A 16284-nucleotide genomic window follows, 5' to 3' on the forward strand; every position below is an offset into this window, starting at 1 on the left:
GAGCTGCCTGAGACTCGGATCCTGGCTTCTGACACAAACCAGGACCCTGCAGCCACCGGGGACAGAGAACTGCTATCACAGCTTCAGACAAACAAACAACAAGAATCCAGACTTCCCGGCAGATTTCCGTGAGTCAAAAAGCCTATCCCCCTCCTCGCAGGCGCGCTGATAGCGCCATAGTAACTGATAGACCTGCCCCTCCCCCAAGCTGCTGAGCGCCCACAGGCGCGCGGAAAGCGCCATAGTAACTGATAGACGCTCTTCGCCCAAGCTGCTCACGGGCGCGCGCACAGACAGCGCCATAGTAACTGATAGACCCGCCCCTGGCCCAAGCTGCCGAGCTTTGCGCAGGGACGCGCTCCCTCTTAGGGAACTTGGCGCGCGCTCGCGCGCGGGACAGAAGCAGCTCCCCGTCAGGGAAATCTGTCAGTGCGCACAGAGGGCTCCCCTTCGGGGAATTTGGGGGAATTTGGCTCGCGGGTCACAGCTCCCCCTTCGGAGATTCTTAAGAGCGTGCACAGAGGGGCTTCCCTTTGGGGAATTTGGCGCGCAGGACGGACTCCGCCCCCCTTCTGGGACTTTGGGAGAGTGCACTGAGCCGGCTCACCTTCAGGTTTTTAAGAATGTGCGCTCTAGCCTGTTTGGCTCAGTAGAGAGAGCACACACAGGACGCAGCTCCACTTCAGGGAATTTGGCACACCGGACACAGCTGCCTGGGATCCCTGACTCACAGCGCATTCACACTAAGAGCCAGCGACCCCAATTGTTGGTGCGTGCACACACAGGGACCCTGATTCTCAACGAGAAACCGCACAAGGCAACAGAGACTTTGACACTCGAGTCTTGGTGCAGACACAGGGAAACTCTGACTCCTGGCACATGCTAAGGATCTCATTCTCGGCACATACCAACAGTGTGGTGCAGACAGGGCCCCTGATTCTAAATGTGCACACGAGACCACACAGAACACTGGGGACACTGATCCTGGGCAAGTCTGGTTCACACCAACCAAAGACAGCCACACATCCTAGTGTCAGAGCACTTCAGTGAAACTAGGGTGGAGCGAAGTCCCCACAGCACACGGCCCAGGTCCACGCAAACAGAAGCTTGAGCTTTCTGGTAATAGCCAGAATGGGGAAACGAAATAACTCACAGAGGAAAGAAAATGTGGAGTCGCGAAGAAAGGAAATTAGTGAAAATGAAGCTTGCAACATGACCGAAAAGGAGTTCAGAGTAATGGTCATGGAATTTATACATCGGATGGATGAGAAAATCAACAACTTATGCAAGAATTAGGAAGAAATGAAAAGTGATATAGCTACAATCAAAAACACCATGGAAAGTTTCAACAGTAGACTACAAGAAGCAGAGGACCGAATTAGTGAGTTAGAAGATCAGGTACAGAAACAAGCTCAAGCTGAACAGCAATTGGAGAAAAAAATTAAAAAGCAGGAGGAAAGCCTAAGGGAGCTTCGGGACAACATGAAACGAAGTAACATGCGTATAATAGGGCTGCCAGAAGGACAAGAAGAGCAGCAGGGATTAGAAAATCTATTTGAAGAAATAATGACAGAAAACTTCCCGGATATGGGAAAGATAAAAGTTACGCAAGTAAAGAGAGTCCCAAGCAGGATCAACCCCAAAAGACCCACACCAAGACATGTCATAATTTCAATGGCAAATATAAATGATAAAGAGAGAATCCTAAAGGCGGCAAGAGAGAGACAGAGAGTTACCTACAAAGGAACACCCATCAGATTGTCAAATGATTACTCATCAGAAACACAACAAGCTAGAAGTGAATGGAAGGAGGTATACAAAGTGTTGCAAAGCAAAGGACTGAATCCAAGAATACTATATCCAGCAAGACTATCAATCAAAATTGAAGGGGAAATCAGGAGCTTTGCAGACAAAAAAAGCCTCAGGGAGTTTATCACCACCAAACCAGCAATGCAAGAATTGCTAAAGGGAATTCTGTAAAAAGAAGAAATAAACAGGTAAGAAGGAATACAGACACAAAAATAGATATGACTGCAAACAAATACCTTTCAGTAATAACTTTAAATGTAAACGGACTAAATGCTCCAATCAAAAGACATCGAGTAGCTGAATGGATAAAAAAACACGACCCATATATATGCTGTCTACAAGAGACCCACCTCAGAACAAGAGACTCACACAGATTGAAAGTGAAGGGATGGAAAAATATCTTTCAGGCAAATGGAAATGAAAAAAAAGCTGGGGTAGCAATACTTATATCTGACAAAATAGACCTCAAAGTAAATGCCATAACAAGAGATAAGGAAGGCCACTTCATAATACTAAAGGGAGAAATCCAACAAGAAGAAATAATTCTGGTAAACATATACGCTCCCAATATAGGAGCACCCAAATACATAAAAAAACTCCTGGAGGATATCAAGGGAGAGATTAATAGCAACACAATCATAGTAGGAGACTTTAATACCCCACTATCACCACTGGACAAATCCTCTAAACAAAAAATCAGCAAAGAAACAGCAATCCTAAATGACTCACTAGACCAGATGGAATTAATTGACATCTTCAGAACATTTCACCCCAAAGCCACAGAATATACATTCTTCTCAAGTGCACATGGGTCATTTTCAAAGATAGACCATATGCTGGGTCACAGGCAAAGTCTCTTCAAATTCAAGAAGATAGAAATTATATCAAGCATCTTCTCAGATCACAGTGGCATAAAACTGGAAATCAACTACAATAAATACAATCCAAAGAAATCAAACACATGGAGACTAAACAGCATGCTATTAAACAAGGACTGGGTCACCAGAGAGATCAAGGAAGAAATAAAAAACATCATGGCAACAAATGACAATGAAAATACAACAATCCAAAATCTATGGGACACAGCGAAAGCAGTCTTAAGAGGGAAGTTCATAGCTCTACAGGCCTATTGCAAAAAACAAGAAACAATGGTAATAAATTACTTAACCCTACAACTCAAAGAGCTAGAAAAAGAGCAGCAAGAAAAGCCCAGTGTAACCAGAAGGAAGGAAATAACAAAGATCAGAGCGGAGATAAATGACATAGAGACCAAAGAAACAATACATAAGATCAACAAAACCAAGAGCTGGTTCTTTGAAAGGATAAACAAGATTGATGGACCTCTAGCCAGGCTCACCAAGAAGCAAAGAGAGAGGACCCAAATAAACAAAATCAGAAATGAAAGAGGTGAAATAACAACAGACCCCTCTGAGATACAAAGGATTGTTACAAAATACTACGAACAACTCTATTCCAACAAACTGGACAATCTGGAGGAAATGGACATATTCCTAGAAAAATATAACCTTCCAAAAATCAATCAAGAAGAATCTAAACAGCTCAATAGGCCAATAACTATGGACGAAATTGAAGCAGTCATCAAAAAGCTTCCGGCAAGCAAAAGCCCGGGGCCTGATGGCTTCACAGGAGAGTTTTACCAAACATTCAAGGAAGAACTAAAACCTATCCTCCTCAGACTATTCCAAAAAATTCAAGTGGAAGGAACACTTCCAAGCTCCTTCTATGAAGCCAGCATCACCCTAATACCAAAACCAGATAAAGACAACACAATGAAAGAGAATTACAGACCAATATCCCTCATGAACATAGATGCCAAAATTCTCAACAAAATTCTAGCAAATCGGCTCCAGCAGTACATCAGAAAGATCATACACCATGACCAAGTAGGATTTATCCCAGGAATGCAAGGATGGTACAATATCCGCAAATCAATAAATGTGATACATCACATAAACAAATTGAAAGATAAAAATCACATAGTCATATCCATTGATGCAGAAAAAGCATTTGACAAAATCCAACACCCTTTCTTGATAAAAACTCTCAACAAGGTGGGAATAGATGGCTCATACCTCAACATAATAAAAGCTATATATGATAAACCCACAGCAAACATCATACTCAATGGACAAAAACTAAAAACATTTCCTCTAAGAACAGGAACAAGACAGGGATGCCCACTCTCACCACTCCTGTTTGACATAGTACTGGAAGTATTAGCCATTGCAACTAGACAAGAAGAAGAAATAAAAGGCATCCAAATTGGAAAAGAACAAGTAAAGCTGTCTTTATTTGCAGACGACATGATATTGTACATAAAAAATCCGAAAGACTCCGTCAAAAAACTAATAGACTTAATAAATGAATTCGGCAATGTAGCAGGATACAAAATTAACGCCAAGAAATCTATGGCCTTTCTATACACCAATAGTGAACTTACAGACAGAGAGACTAAAAAGGCAATCCCATTTACCATCGCACCAAAAAAATTAAGATACCTAGGAATAAACTTAACTAAGGAGGTAAAAGACCTATACACGGAAAACTACAGGACACTGAAAAAAGAGATAGAGGAAGACGTAAACAGATGGAAGAACATACCATGTTCATGGATTGGTAGAATCAACATCATTAAAATGTCCATACTACCCAAAGCAATCTATAGATTCAATGCACTCCCCATTAAAATACCAACGGCATATTTCACAGACCTTGAAAGAACTCTCCAAAAATTCATCTGGAATAAAAAAAGACCCCGAATAGCCACAGCAATCCTGAGAAAGAAGAATAAAGTAGGAGGGATCTCAATACCAGATTTCAAGCTGTATTACAAAGCCACTGTTCTCAAAACAGCCTGGTACTGGCACAAGAACAGACATATAGATCAATGGAACAGAATAGAGAATCCAGATATTGACCCAAACCACTATGCTCAATTAATATTTGACAAAGGAGGCATGAACATACAATGGAATAAAGACAGTCTCTTCAATAAATGGTGTTGGGAAAATTGGACAGATACATGCAAAAAAATGAAGCTTGATCACCAACTTACGCCATACACAAAAATAAACTCAAAATGGATACAGGACTTAAACATAAGACGGGAAACCATAAAAATACTAGAGCAATCCACAGGCAGCAAAATGTCAGACATATGCCAAAAGAAATTCTTCACTGACACTGCCCCTAGGGCAATGGAAGCTAAAGAGAAAATTAACAAATGGGACTACATCAAAACAAAAAGCTTTTTCACAGCAAAAGAAACCATCAACAAAACAACAAGAAGGCCCACTGCATGGGAGAACATATTTGCAAATGGCATCACTGATAAAGGTTTAATCTCCAACATCTACAGGCAGCTTATACAACTTAATAAAAGGAAGATACATGATCCAATAAAAAAATGGGCAACAGACCTAAATAGAATCTTTTCAAAAGAAGACAGAAGGAAGGCCAAGAGACACATGAAAACATGCTCAACGTCACTAATTATCCGAGAGATGCAAATCAAAACAACAATGCGGTACCATCTCACACCTGTCAGAATGGCTATCATCAACAAATCAACAAACGACAAGTGTTGGCGAGGATGCGGAGAAAAAGGAACCCTCGTGCACTGCTGGTGGGATTGCAGACTGGTGCAGCCACTGTGGAGAACAGTATGGAGTTTCCTCAAAAAACTGAAAATGGAACTCCCATTTGACCCAGTAATCCCACTCCTGGGAATATATCCGAAGAAACTAGAAACACCAATTAGAAAGGATATATGCACCCCTATGTTCATAGCAGCACAATTCACCATAGCTAAGATTTGGAAACAGCCTAGGTGCCCGTCAGCAGATGACTGGATCAGAAAACTGTGGTACATCTACACAATGGAATACTATGCTGCCATAAAAAAAAAGGAATTCTCATCATTTGCAGCAACCTGGGAGGAATTGGAGAACATTATGTTAAGTGAAATAAGTCAGTCAATGAAAGAAAAATACCACATGATCTCACTCATTTATGGATAATAAAGAACATTATAATCTTGAACAAAAAGATAGATACAGAGACAGTAAAGCATCAAACAGACTGTCAAATTACAAGGGGAAGGTTAGGGAGAGGTGGGGGAGATAAGAGATCAATCAAAGGACTTGTATGCATGCATATAAGCATAACCAATGGATGCAAAACTCTGGGGGGTGGGGGCATATATGGGAAGGGGGTGTGGGGAGGGCAATGGTAAGATATGTACACATATAATACCTTAATAAAAAAATTGAAAAAAAAAAAAAGAAACATAAGAATGTAAAAGAATGAAAAGGAGATCAGGGCATGGTATTGCAAGCTTTTGTTAGACTATTGTTATTCATACTCAAATTGGCCCTGCCAAGAAACCAAGTTACAGATTTAGAAGAATAGCAATTTCCAGGTTAGACATATTCTTGAGACTTGGATAATTCCAAGACACAGAATATAAAAAAAAACATACCAGGAGAGCTACACTGGCATGATACATCTTTGTATCCCATATTCCCATCTCACCTTTTTCTATTTCTTCAATTCTGTGGCTGGACTGGATTGTTAGCCATTCTTTGAATATACCATAACATCTGTAGTCCAGTATCTGTTTCTTTTCTTATGTGGTCCTTACCTCTGGTTAAAATGCCTTTCCTATTTTGTTGATATTTAGAATGTTAATTCATCCTTTACATCCTAGCCAAATGTCACCTCCTCAGCAAGGATGTCTCAGTCCTGGTGGTATAAGAAACTGACTATCCTGTGCTTTCCCCAAATGTTGCTCTTATATCAACCTGTTTCACTTAATAGTTCCTGTGTCTGTTTCCCTGCTAGGCTGTCAGTCTTTCTATGACAAAGGCCAAGGTCCCTACATTTGTATGTCCCTTATACCAAGTGCAAGAACCAGAAAATATTTGTTGACTTAAAATATCTCCCAGGAAGCATCATGCAGGTAGGGTAGAGATAAGGAGACTCCTTCCTGCCATCCTGGACAAAGCCCAGTCTTCGTGTCTCCATTCTTACCCTGTCAAGGCTTTGCTTGAGATTCACATTTCCTATATGTTCCACAGTTACATGTGTGACTTGTGTTTCTTATGTTAGTGTTATTCAAACATGCTATATGCCTACATATTCAAAACCTTAGGTATTTTCCCGGTGGTTTGGAAAGTCTTCTTGACAAATTAGAGTGGAAAAGTCACTGACTTCAGAGTTTGTTTGGCACTACCAGGTGGAACAAAGGGAAAATCATGACAGAATCAGTGATTTGATGACACCTTCTTCCAAAACATGTGAGTCAGCCCAAATTTCTCACATTATCTGAGTCACTCATTATTTGGCTTTTAGGGTACTACTCAAGTCTAATCTCCAAAGAGCATCTGTTCAGTATAATTTTGCATTTTCATAGTCATTTCATGTAAAACATTTAGGCCTTTAAAATGTCAATGTTTGTTTTAAAAAATATGTGCCACATAAACGTATTCTTCCTTTCTCTTCACAGGAGAAATTTTAGGAAAACAAAGTTATTGACATTTAAAAAGCTAGTCACCTACATATTTAAGAACACTTTGGTTCCATTCATTTTTAACTTTGTTGAAAACTTTCTTCCTTCTCACCTCTGCCTTACGTCCTTACAGAGACAAAATATCAGTTACAATCATCATTTCCTCCTTTAATTTTCCTTGGGCTTCTGAGTCTCTTAATTGGTTCCTTCATGCTTCTAATTTAGCTTTGGGTTAAAAATGAATATATTCATTTTATATATATAAACCAATCACTACTGGTTTTTATAGGACCATAAAACAAATGCTATTATTATATTATGTTTTATTTTCTACAACTTCAACATGATTAAGAAATAGCATGCCCTACCAAATAGATCAGAAAATACATGCACATTCCAGTAATTCTTGTATTAAATTAGTAACAGAGCAGGCAATAGTAGTTTTCCACAGACTGTCCTGTTTTTGACCACCAATTTGGACAATAGCCAATATGAACTAGGTTATGAACGTCACGAGTTGTCCATTTTCCAGAGAAAAGTACACTGGATCAGGATTCAGAAGACACAGAGTCCATTCCCAGGATTATTTTTAATTGTGGAGTTGAATACAAGTTACATTCCTTTTAGATTTTGATCTCTCAAGCCTATAACAAATCAGCCAATAATACCAAACGATAAAAGAATTTGCACATGTTCACAAAATGCTATGCAAATTCGTAGCTTTAGTTTCATTGAAAGTCATGTTTCCCATATGTAGGCTACAGCTATACATGGAATGTATATAGGAATGCACTAAAGATGTGACATTCCATAAAATCAAAACAAATCCAACTGATAAACTTAAAAAAAAAATTTGAAAAATCATTAAAAACTTTTCCCCCCTTAAAAAGTGGAAAAGATTTAGGAAGTTTAGGAAAGTATGAAGAAAACTCTGAACAAAGTTATAAAATGTAAAAGTCATTAAGCAAACAAAGTTATAAAATGTAAAAGTCATTCATATCTTAGCAGCTCTTTGAGGAGATTCAGGAAGAAACAATTGCACCAACTGTGTTGAAAGTTAGTAGGCCAGAGGGAAGGGGGATGGGCAAAGGCTGGGTGGAGATGGGCAAAGGCAAGGGGGTTGGGGGGGGGAGGGGATAGAGACAGCTGCAATAGTGTAAACAATAAAAAGAAGTGAATGGAGAGGTGTGGGTATGTTTTTTTAGAGTTTATTTTAAAATTTCAAAGAAATTCTTTGAAAAAATGATGGTCAAAGACCTTACAAGGATAACAAGTGTGCTAATTAGACTGGACAGCCGAACGACCTTCCAGATGTCCTTCTGGACATCCTTCTGGACGACCTTCTGGACGAAGTCGGGGCTGCAAAGGCCGAGGCAGCAGCAGGGGCAGCTGCGAGGCCCAAGGTAGCCGGGGCTGAGAGGGCCAAGCCCCTTGCACAAATTTCGTGCATCGGGACACTAGCATATGATAATCTGATAAGCTTAACAAAACACCACGTCTAATGATTCTTCAGTTATGACCCTAGAAGTCCATGAACATTTAAAATTAATTTTCTACAGTGTAGCTTTTTCTGGGCTGGGACATGAATTTTTTTGGTCAACTATTCTTTACCAAAATGGGAGGGAAAAATAGTGTTTTTGAGAAATGAAGTGACTTTTCCCTTGCCAATATCAAAACAGAGAGCTCTAAAAGGAAAAAAAATGTTATTGTTCTAATGATTGGGGACTAGAAGGGGTCTCTCCCAAGCTGTGGAGCTGAGAACATCTTCCAGTGTGCATCCAGAACTGCCTTCTTAGATCAGCCACACAGGAAGTCTGGCCTCTAGATTTCTCTCCACCTAATTTAGATTCTTTTAGTTTCCTTTGGGATTATGGGAGAAGCTAGTCTAGTCTGGGAACAACAACAACACAATAAAAAATAAACTAATTTTTAAGAGGATAGGAACGCTTATTTCAAAATAGGCAGTCCTGGATATGACATTATAAGATAATGAAATAAAGCAACAAATGTAGCAACTGACAACAGAGATGCGACACATGCACAGTACAAAGAAATTTCATTATTATAACACTGCTAGCTGCCATTACTGAGGTCCTGACTATTGGCCAGGAACCAGTTGCTTTTCATATATTGTCCTATTTAATTCTCTCACAAACCCTGTGAAAAAAATAGGTGTTTTCATCTCAAGTGATGGCCCTAACGGTTTGACTAATTAGATTTTATTATCATCATCTCCAGGGAGGAAACTGAAGGCTCCTCTTCTACCACTGCTCCCCCAAATGTTGAAGTTCTTCCAGACTTAGTCCTAGCTTCCTCTGTACCCTCTCCCTGAGGCAAGTCCATCCACTCACATGGTTTCATTTGCCATCTGTATGTAGATGAATTGTGAATCTGTAGGTGAGGCCCAGTACTATCTCATGAGTTTCTGAATATGCAGTACTTTTTCTCATAGTCAGGCTTTTATAAATCGACATTAGATTTCTTCAAATGCCTCAAGGCTCCATTTACTATACATATAATCAAATCTATGAAGGTATGCCCAATAATTTAGTTTAAAATTATTTTCTAAATATAATTCCCCTCGAAAGAAAATTGTTCTCTGGCAACTGATGGGTGAATAAACAAATGTCCAATACCCATACCATGGAATACCATTCAGTCATAAAAAAGCAATGAAGAATTGATACATGTGATGACATGAATGAACCTTGCACACATTATGCTAAGTGAAAGAAGCGAGATATAAAAAAGTCACATGTAGTATGATTTTATTTATATAAAATATCCAAAGTGGGATGTTTCATTAATACAGAAAGCAGATTAGAGGTTGCCAGGGGCAGATGGAGGGGGACCCAGGGAATGATACAAAGTTCCAGAATGAGATTGTGGTGATGGTTGCACAACATTGAGAATAGACTAAATACCACTGAATTGCACAAATTAAAATGCCAAAATGGGAAATTTTATGTTATCTGTATTTTCCCACACACACATACAGAGAGAGAGAGAGAGAGAGAGAGAGAGAGAGAGAGAGGGGGAGGGAGGGAGAGGGAGGGAGGGAGAGGGAGAGGGAGAGGGAGAGGGAGAAGGAGAGGGAGAGGGAGAGGGAGAGGGAGAGGGAGAGGGAGAGGGAGAGGGAGAGGGAGAGGGAGAGGGAGAGGGAGAGGGAGAGGGAGAGGGAGAGGGAAACAGAATAGTTTAGGAGGAAAAGATGGAAGGGAGTGGGGAAGAAAAAGAAGAAATAAAATCAGGTGACACATCTGGAAGGGAGCAGAATCCAGGCCTTCTTTGTAATCTAAAGATCTGGGATCAAGTCCCAATTTGTCCTTTTGCTGGTTGTCATTTGCAGCACAATGTATAGGGAATCCAAGAGGTACTGTGTTACTTTCTATATAAAATTTATGTCCTCACAGGGCATGAGGTTTGGAGGAACAGCCTCAGTTTCTCTCTCTGTAATTATTAAGAGTAAGAAGTCAGTGCTTGTTCACTGAGTACCTTATATGTGCCAGGCCCTATGCTAAGCGTTTTACACACACTAACTCTTTCAACAAGCATGGAAGGTATTACGAACCCCCTATTTTGTGGATTAAGAAACAGACTCAAAGTGATTAAGTTCCTCTTCCAAGGTCACTAAACAAACAAGTGATAAGAGCAAGATTTGGAGGCAAGTTCAGCTACTTCTTACAGGTGTTCATGAGGGTTCTCATAGTCCCCCAGGGCAATGCCTGGTACATAGTGGGCACACCATCAGTGTTTATTTAACACATTTTTAAAAAGCCATGCAAAGTTTGTATAATAATTAAAACAAAAATGAATGACTTTAGCCCAAAACACATATTATAAATAAAAACAAATAGATGTCAATTTGTTAAGTACTACTTACAATGTTTTAGAAAATATCTCAGGAACTTCCTTATCTTAGCCCTACACAATCTTATAAGGTGGGAACTATTATTGTATTGATTATATACCTACCATGGGGCATGAGGAGTAAGTGGTGCCCGGTCACACAGGAAGTAACTGGCAAGCCACATTTCAAAGTCCTTCTGCCTAACTCCAGAATCCATGCCCTTCATGTCTTTGAAATATCTTTTTGTTAGTCATCACAGTTCATTTGCCCTCTTGTTAGAAAGCAACCAACAAACATACATGCAAAACAACAATAACAAACCTTGATTTTTTTTTAATTGAAAAGGCTATTTTTAGCTCAGCTATTGTGGCTCAGTGGTTGAGTGTCCACCCATGAACCAGCAGGTCACAGTTCCATTCCCAGTCAGGGTGCATGCCCTGGTTGTGGGCTTGATCCCCAGTGGAAGGTGTGCAAGAGACAGCCGATCAACGATTCTCTCTCATCATTAATGTTTCTCTCTCCCTCTCCCTCTCCCTTCCTCTCTGAAATCAATAAAAATATATTTTAAAAAAAGAAAAAACATTTTTAGGAAAATTGGGCTGCACGTTTCTTAAAAACAAAGACTGAATTTTGCATATTTAAATCATTTTATGCTGCCCAGCAAACATAAGGAAACCCAATAAATATTTGCTAAAAACATGATTTCCGTAATAAATATAAATTTTTAATTTGAGTCTTCATCAGTTTGGAGGGTTACTCAAAGGTGAATCACATGTAATAGAATTACTTATTTTCTGCAAGAACCCAAGCCAAACATTTGGCCTCAGTAATAAAAAACAGGCTAATTTAATTGTGCTGGGCATAATGCGCATAATGATAGCAGTTCTAGACTGACAATATCCATTCATTATGATGTTCAATGCATTTCTGTCAGGAAAGATTATGATGCTTTGCATATCAGCTCTTCTTCTAAGTTTTAAATATAGGTATGGTAATCCAACTTAGATTCTTTATTTTACAGAAAGAGGTAAGACCAGTTAAGATGGAGGCCAGTCCCTCCCATGATTTTTAAATGGTATTTATGATTTCCAGTGCCTAGACTACTGCCTAAGATATGGAAGGTGCTTAATAAAGGTGAGTCCCAGGAAATATGAAAAGTTGAGTTCAGTGTCTAGCTGAACAGGGTAGTCACTCAACAAATGTTTGTTTGTTTCTCTATATATTTGCAATTCTAACCAAAATTGTTTAAAATTGGTGGGTGTGTGCTCCTTGGTCTGAATACTTTACTTCACTTTTATGTGACTCAGGAAATCTCGGGGATCATTGTACTTAGCAAGAACAAGGCCTCTTTACAAGATAGTACTCCAACATTCTGAGCTAAGCCTATTGGTAGAAATGTGCATCTTAGTAATGCATTACATTAGAAGTTCAACATTTGATACATAGAAGTTCATGTTAGTGCACTAAAATGGAGATGGTTAGAAGGCAATTATGACCTATAAGGCCTAAAAATAGTAGTGACTTTAAAAAAATATTTAGCCTCTAGTGACATGGAAGAAAATATTAAAGAAGATGATTCTGGGACAGGTTCAAATCTCATCTTCACCACCTCCTGGGGCAAGTTACTTAACCTCTCAGAATCTCAGTTTTCTCAGTTATGTATCATGAAAGGTTTTGAAACTTTAAACCACACCTAAATAATACCTAGAATATATTACACATCACTTTATACCAATTTCTTTTGCTTTCTTGCAGGTTTGATTTATAAAGCAACTAGAAATCAACTATTTTAACTAATTGCGTAAGAGTAACTAAATGCCTGGTTTCAGCACTGATAGTATCTCTATAGCTTTATTCCTTTAGAAATACAACATCAAAATTAAAAAATAATCACATTTTCAAAATCCCAAGCTTTATTGGTTACAGCTATAGCAATAACAAAACCAAACTTGGTCTCGATAAATGTAATTTACTAACTTCTATTCTAAAAGGTAAGTGGGGATTAAAAGACTCAGTAAGTAATAATACAACTATCTCCTGGAATAGGAGAAGATGTACAAGTTTATTACAAATTTTAATAAGCTGGTCTTTCCAGCATGATCTGAAAGTAAACCAATATTACTTCTACTTAGGTTAGTGGTATATAGAATTTGGAGCTTCCAGGTCCCACTCTGATGGGAAGACACATCACCTTACTTGGAGAACGACACTTCAAACACTAGTGAAATTAATTTGATCTGATCCATGAGGACATTGCTATGTAAAATGGTTTCTCTCTTATTCTTTCTGTCTCTGTCATTTCTCTTCCCACATTGATTGATTCTCTTCTCTCCTTCCATCTCCAGAGCCTCCTCAGCCTGACAGTGACATGTAGACAGAAACAAAGCTAATGGTCCTGTTTAGATGGACTCTGGTTTCCAGACATAAACAGAAATATTCAATTGAATCTTAATTCACCAAATCTCATTTTCAAAACATTCAATTTCAACAAGAAAATAAATCTAAAAGAAAGCAAACGGGATTATAACACAAGTACTTTTCACATGCCCTTGCCTTTTTATGTATTATCCAGAGAAAAAAGAGCAAGTCCATTGGTAAAATCTCTAAATTGTCACTATGTGTACCCTTTAGTGCTGTCAGTTAAATTCTTCAAAGATGAATTAAACGAAAAAGCTGGGACATGTCCTATATAGAATTGTTTTGGTTTAATGCTAACTGACTACATGGAACTAGAGAAGTGGACAGAGGAAAGGAGATTTGTACGGCACTGCTGACCCAACACACCACAGGCTATTAGCCAACTTCATTTAGTAAGAATCCATGAAATCTTTTTCTAAAATGAAATAGAAATAGTTAAAGTTAAAAATATATAGACATGGAGTTATATTTTTTTAAAAATCACCTTTCAGATAAACATACACAAAATAAAGATCTAAAAGGAAATTAAATACAGAATTGAGCTGAGTTCTTTTGAGAGGCCTTAAAGGTCTCTGGGATGCATGTGGGTTGATCCTGTTTGCAAAATTTATAGTAATAATAATGACCATGCATCTATTTATTCACTTGCCCTCTGTCCATCTATTGTTCTATCTGTCTACTCATCCATCCACCTACCCATCTATCCTTTGGGTATAAGTTTCAATAGGCAACAAAGTTCATTGTCATGAAATTATTCTGGGTAGATCATATAAATCAATCAAGTTGCAACAAAAATCTGCTCTTCTTTAGTCTATTCTCATTGGAGGTAGAAAATATCAAGTCAACCCTCTTGGAAAAAATCATTGGTAGGCTTGCAGATTTATTAAGCCATCCCCTCAAGCATCTTCTTAGGCTAAATGGTCATATTATTATTCCCTTTATTTACAGATCTTATATTTTAAACATTTAAATTTGTGTTTGTTCCTCTACTAATGATTCTCTAATTCTAAGTCCTCATGTTTTTCTAGCAAGCTCAAATGGCAACATTTTCCCATCAGTGGTCAGTATTCTCTTCATCAGCCTCCCAGTATTGGGTAGGGATATAATTCCAGCCTTTCGTTCAGTGTGTAGAGTCACGAAAACTTCTGAGTATTTGGGATCACTGTTAGAAGATCTCCTCATCTTCTCATTCAGTGGTTGAAAAAATAGGAACCTGTTGAATAGCTATCATGTACCAGGGACTCTACTGGGCTAGAGATATAGTATCTAATATTACCCTTGAATTATGTGAGATGAGTTATGAAAATCCTAAAATACTTCCCTTCAATTAAGTAGCTGTCACCCACTTTAGCTCTTTCTTATCTACTTATTAATGGGCCATATATGCATAACTGTGTGATATTTGAGATGATGAGTGACATGAGAACATCAGGGGCCAGTTCTTAAAGGTCAATTAAAGGACTTTAGATTTTAAGTGCACCGAGAAGTCACTGAAAATAATGGGACAGAAAAGTAACATTATCTAAATACTTTTCCCCCCATCAGCAGGTTTATTACCTAGTATCAGAAAGCTCTAATAGTAATTAATTTGTGTAATGGTTACTATGATGTGCTAAATAAGTAACTTGCCTTTTCTAGATCATCAAAAGATAAATTAATATTGGATACTAGAGGCCCAGTGCACAAATTCGTGCATGGGTGGGGTCCCTCGGCCTGGCCGGCGATTGAGGCTTATGGGGGGCCGGCTGGGGCTGATGGGGGAGGGGGCAGCCAGTCATGTGGAGGGGCCGTGAGAGGTTGGCTGTGGGAGTGCACTGACCACCAGGGGGCAGCTCCTGCAGTGAGCATCTGCCCCCTGGTGGTCAGTGCGCGTCATAGCAACTGGTCGACCGGTCGTTCCCATCTTTCGGTCATAATAGTCGCTTAGGTTTTTATATATATAGATTGTTTTAATGTTATAAGTATTAAGTTGTAGTAATTATTTGAAAACTACCATTGAGTTAGGTTCTATATAGAAAGTCTAACTAAAATATTTAATTTACTAAAACAGCTGAATACCCAAATCTTTCTTACAACTTAAGAGTTTACCATTTGTGATAGTATGTAAATACATCAATTTTGACAATCTTCATTGAGATTCAAATTAAGAGCCTTTTGTTTAAACTCCCATAACTCCTGAACTCAAACTCCTCATAGAGTTCTGTTACATTTGCCGTCAGCCCCAAATATATATTCTAACCAACTGCATGATGTTGAAAAACAATCAGTTACTCTCTCAAGATTTCAGCTTTCTCAACTGTAAAATACCTGCTTCACATGATGATTACAGTCTTAAATGAGAAAATAAATTTGGATATGTAAATGAAATACTATCCAAGCAAAAAGTAATATTACTTATTTGTATGATTATTATTGTCATTTAATTGAGGGTTGACAAACAGTAAGTTGTAGCAGTATGTATAATAGAAAAACAAGTATCCAACCCAGTACAAATAGTAAGATTCATCTCTTCCTTGATTAATATGAAAAAGGGAGAAAAACCTATTTTCCCTTGCAAACCATCTAAGAGTATATTTTCCAATATCTTCTGTTGGATAATATTACTTCTAAAATTCTATGAAATCTTGTTTAATTTTCAATAATCTATAAAGATAATGACAAGAGTTCAGCTGAGGAA

General features: G+C 38.5%; 1 protein-coding gene across 7 annotated transcripts in view; it reads right to left on the minus strand.

The window, feature by feature from the left end:
- Positions 1-16284, minus strand: part of SGIP1 (SH3GL interacting endocytic adaptor 1) — a 212330-nt gene that overhangs the window by 111208 nt on the left and 84838 nt on the right. The gene's annotated exons all lie outside the window — the stretch shown is intronic.

Source organism: Cnephaeus nilssonii, assembly GCF_951640355.1.
Source record: "Cnephaeus nilssonii genome assembly, chromosome: 7".
In the NCBI taxonomy this organism is placed as follows: domain Eukaryota; kingdom Metazoa; phylum Chordata; class Mammalia; order Chiroptera; family Vespertilionidae; genus Cnephaeus; species Cnephaeus nilssonii.